General features: G+C 40.0%; 1 long non-coding RNA gene across 1 annotated transcript; it reads right to left on the reverse strand.

Moving 5' to 3' along the window:
- Positions 1-547: 547 nt before the first annotated feature.
- LOC112244628 lies at positions 548-4,826 on the reverse strand. Its single transcript, XR_002952618.2, has 3 exons — positions 4,737-4,826; positions 4,062-4,384; positions 548-3,730 (listed from the first exon to the last, which is right to left on the reverse strand). It is a non-coding gene; the product is annotated as an uncharacterized LOC112244628 (long non-coding RNA).

Consider the following 4,826-nt stretch of genomic DNA (forward strand, 5'->3'; position numbering starts at 1 on the left):
AATAAAAAAAATACACATATTTGATGGTCTAAGTCCACAACAATGCCACATCCACAAACCATATCAATCTGATTGGGTGGGCCTGTCAGGGCCCTGCTCCCCAGTGGGTGGGCCTCTGTCCACCCAGGCCCATCCATGTCTATGCCCCTGATGCAAACAGTACATGATGTTAATTGAGCATCAAAAACAGCCAACTGACCAACACTTTGGACTAAACTTTTCCAATACCTGGTTTGCAGACCCATTGTTGCCCTAGTTAGCATTTACTGTTGAAATGTCTTTCCTACCCTACCGGCTACCGTCATTCTTCTGTGAGCTGCTCTATGCCAAAACCAGCTGAGAGCTGAACACTCTTGCTGCCTGCAGATGATATTCAGCTGAAACTAGGTTGTTTGTGGCGAGCATATTTCACATGCTTTGCGATTGTGTAGGCTACTTTGTGCATGGTTTCCCTGTTGTACTACATAATTGATAAGTCGTATACCTCCACTACACTACTTCGATACGCATCAGTAGGGATTAAGAAGTGAGTATACTGTACGCAATGCCCACTGAAAAAACACAATCAAATACCTTCATTGATACCACAAAACAAAACAGACAAATAAAGCTTTTTAGTCCAATTTGGCGACCCTCATAAAATCCGACATAGCACAAGTATTCCAAAGTATTATGTGAAAACAAGCATAGAAAACAGCATTGGCATTAATTTAACAAATTTAAAAAAACAAGGCTAGTATTATATTGTCATTATTTAGGTGACAACCTGGTTGATTAAAAAGATTGGGTTGTTAACACATTTGTTTTTTATATGAATAAATGTGGGACACAAAAAAAAGGCAGTGTAGAACAACACCATCATGCACCAACCCCATCATGCACCAACCCCATCATGCACCAACACCATCATCCCCCAAAAATGTATTTTCCTATGAATGAAGTCACACAAAAATGTGTGTCTTTTCACACAAATTAAGCCACACAATAACACACAAAATCTGCTGAAATTCTATTTGTACATATTTGCATGAATTGAGTGTGAGATTGTGTTGGGTTTATACCTGCATATACCCTCCACTACACCACTGGACCTTTGTGTTTTACAAAAAGTGCAGTCTCCTACATGAGTTCACTGGTATTACGGTTGCTGTCCTTTCAGAATCACAAACCTGTCACACACTGAAGGCCTATAGGTTCACCACCGTACTAACCTGTCACACACTGAAGGCCTATAGGTTCACCAGTGTGCAAACATGTCTATAATAGATAAGGATGTTAAGATATTAATGTTCTGAGAAAGGAGTGTATATATTTGGCCAAGCGAAGTGGTTTTATGCCCTGACTGAATCAGGGTTGCCAGGTCTGGATAAAATTTCTAGCCCAATGACATCGGAAAACCCGTCCACAAGGCCTGAAAACTAGCACAAATATTTTTTTGCAGCAAAAGAGGACTTGCCACATTTATCCAATAAACACTTTTTCCACTTTTTTTTTGTTTTCAATTGAATTAAGAAGGAATATTGACTTTATTTTTTACGACAGACTAAAAAGCTCAATTAGTTTTTCCATCAAAATAATAATTATTGCGAGTTTAAGAACATATCACATGAGAAAAGATAAATCTCCCTTATTAAACTCTCCAGATAATTTTCCCTCAATAGATTATTTTGATTATGATTATGATTAAGCAAGAAAGCCCAAGGAGGTGTGGTACATGGCCAATTTACCATGGCTAATGATTGTTCTTAGGACATATCCCTTAGTCGTAGTATATTGACCATATACCACAAAGAACAGCCCTTAGCCATGGTATATTGGCCATACCTCCTTGGGCTTTATTGCTTAATCATAGCATTCAAAACAAGTTGTCATTCCACATCTGATATACCATGGCTTTCAACCAATCAGCATTCAGGGCTCAAACCACCCAGTTTATAATTGTAGCATGTGCATAACTATAGATAAATCCGAAAGGAGAGTTTTTAGTGATGAAGGTTGGACAGAGCATCTCAATCTCTGCGCAAGAAACACTTGGATGAACTTAAAAAAACAAACGTTAGGCTATTTTCTGTCAATTGTGCCGTCATTTTGTGCCAGATGTTAAGACTGCAAACAATTATAAATGGTCTATTTGCGAGATTGACTTGTTATTTCAATAGGCATAGGCTACTGACTAAAATCTGGGTTTATAACTGCAATTAAACTTTGCTGTGGTTTACTGAGATAGATGCAGGTAGTCTATAGCCCATGATAGGCCAACATGCCAACATATCATTTCTGGGAAAAGTCCACAATGAAACTGACATTAAAGAATGCAGTTTACTTTAAACCACCTCTGAGCAAACTTATCTAAACAGCTCTAGTGCCCCTAAAGTCGTTTTCCAATGCTTTGTTGCTGTTCTAGCGTGTTAATATATGTTTTATGGAAAAGGTGTGCCTCCATAATGACCAACCTAAATAGCCTACCTACAACAGGTAAACAGTGGTCACAAAGTGCACTGGTGCTGCTCTGCCTCCGTGACTCAGCTTACTCTGCTGCAGCACTCTCTCAAAGCACACACGCACCCCTTCGGCCCTCTCCCTCTCCCCCATTCACATGCTCACTCACTGACTCACTCTCTCAGTTACAGCCTGCTCACTGCCTGATAGTCAGAGGCAGCAGGTCACAGTGAAATATATGTATATATTTTTAAGAGAAATGCCATGGCGGTCGTGGTGCAATTTAGAAGTACCGCCAAAAATCTGGCACCCGCGACCAATACATTTTCACCCGCAACATCGTTTTTAAAGTTGACTAATTTTGGCAAAAAAAAACAAAATTGCAACACTGGACTGAATGGAAGCTGGTAATTAGGAGTTTTTTTACTCCATTGGTCTAGGCAACTATTTATGAGTCCCCACTGTCCGAGACCGAGTCAAGACCGAGTCCAAATGTATCATACACCGAGACAACACCGAGACACTCAATATGTGGGCTCCAGACCGTTCTCGAGACCTGTCAACAAGACTGCTATACAGGGCCTTCAGAAAGTATTCACACCCCTTGACTTTTCCACATTGTGTTTTGTTACAGCCTGAATTTAAAATGGAGAAGACTTTTTGTCATTGGCCTACACACAATACCCCATAATGGGCCCCATACTGGGGGGGAAGAATCCTTTGACTCGCCTCCTGAAGTGGCAGTGTACACAGCACAGCCAATCTTTTAGGCAACACGCCCCTCTGGGTAACAATTGGGTACATTTTGACTTCTCCCTAACTACAGACTGAAAAAGTTCACTGTAAAAATGTTTTACATTTTGGGCTAAACTGCTACTTATATTTAAATTTGCCCCAAAAAGTTGTTGCACTGTGCCGAACCTAGCAGGCTGACTGACTAAAATATGTACAATAACATAATAACATACTTTTTAGTCTGTAAAACAAAGCAAAAGATTCTAATTAAGACAAATGTTTTTGTCAATATGGCCAAGTTTCCTTCAGAGGTGGATAAAACATAAAGCCACCAGAACATATTGGCTCCTTTGATTCCTCTTCCTGTCCTACAAAAATATGACTGTTTGGATTTGAATAGGGTCATCTTTATGGCTGTAACTATAGAACATCTGGCATTATATAAATATCTTCCTCAGGAGGCAGTATGGCCAGGCTACAGGACATGTCGTTGCTGTAAATTGCATCATCGGGTAAATCACACTGCAGATATACGTCCTCAGGTTCAGCGGGTGACCTGGAGAGACAGGTAGACAGATGGGCCAACATCAGAACATGCTTTCCCGCACAGTTACGCCACAACAAACATGGCCTATGTGTGCTCACTGTCGTGTGGTCAACATTTGTCAACTCTGTTAAAAGTCCATTGTTGAGTCATTGAGACACAGTAGGATTAATACAATTCAAACGTGAAAAAAAAAGAGGCATGAAGTCTTGGAAATGAACAGTTTGCAAAAGGCAAAGACAAACTCTGATTTTCCTCAATATAATGACCTAATCAACTTTCAACTTCCAGTGTACTTTGTTTGAACATTTCAACCCAAACTAATCATCATCATGTAACCTACCTTTTCATGTTGATGATTGTCTTGTTGGAGTCAGTGAAGTTCTCGTAGATAGGGCTATGATCAGCGGGTGGTGGTCTGACCATGGCCGTGTATTGGGAACCCTCAAGCTGACGTGTGTTGACCTCTGTGCTCTTGAGTTGATCTAACTGCCACATATTCCTAAATTTACTGCGCTTGGTATAGATCAGCGCAATCACTACTCCCAGAACTATGAAGAACAGAGGAAGACCCACAGCATATCCCACAGAAAAACCAAAAGAAGCTGGGTCTAGGCAGTCTGTGGTAGAGTTTGCACGGAGACAAGTTGTATTAGACATCATGACCTGTGAATGAAAAAATGCATTATTGGATGACAGCAGTTTGGGATGTTGAAATGAAGGGTAGCCTACTATGCATAAACAGTCTGGTATTTAAGGCATTCAATAAATTATGTCATTAACTAAACCTAACTAACCAAACCCAGGTCACCATTGCAAAATAATGCAAGAACCTATGAGCTAAATAAACGATTCATTAAAATTGAAATCAACAACATATTGATCAATAAGAAATATATTAATACAATGCATATCCTAAGAACATTTTCCAGATACCAGTATTGTTTGAATAGCCCCCAGATAGCACCCATGAAATACAGAAGATCAGTAGGTCAGAACCAATAAAAATGTGTTTTACCAGGCCTTGGTGAGACGAACAGAGTGGTCCAGTTGGTCTATGAGTGAGAGACCATGAAGTTGTTGACTGAACTTCCAAGTTCCCTTTTTT

The sequence above is a fragment of the Oncorhynchus tshawytscha genome, linkage group LG28, assembly GCF_018296145.1.
Source record: "Oncorhynchus tshawytscha isolate Ot180627B linkage group LG28, Otsh_v2.0, whole genome shotgun sequence".
Lineage (NCBI taxonomy): Eukaryota > Metazoa > Chordata > Actinopteri > Salmoniformes > Salmonidae > Oncorhynchus > Oncorhynchus tshawytscha.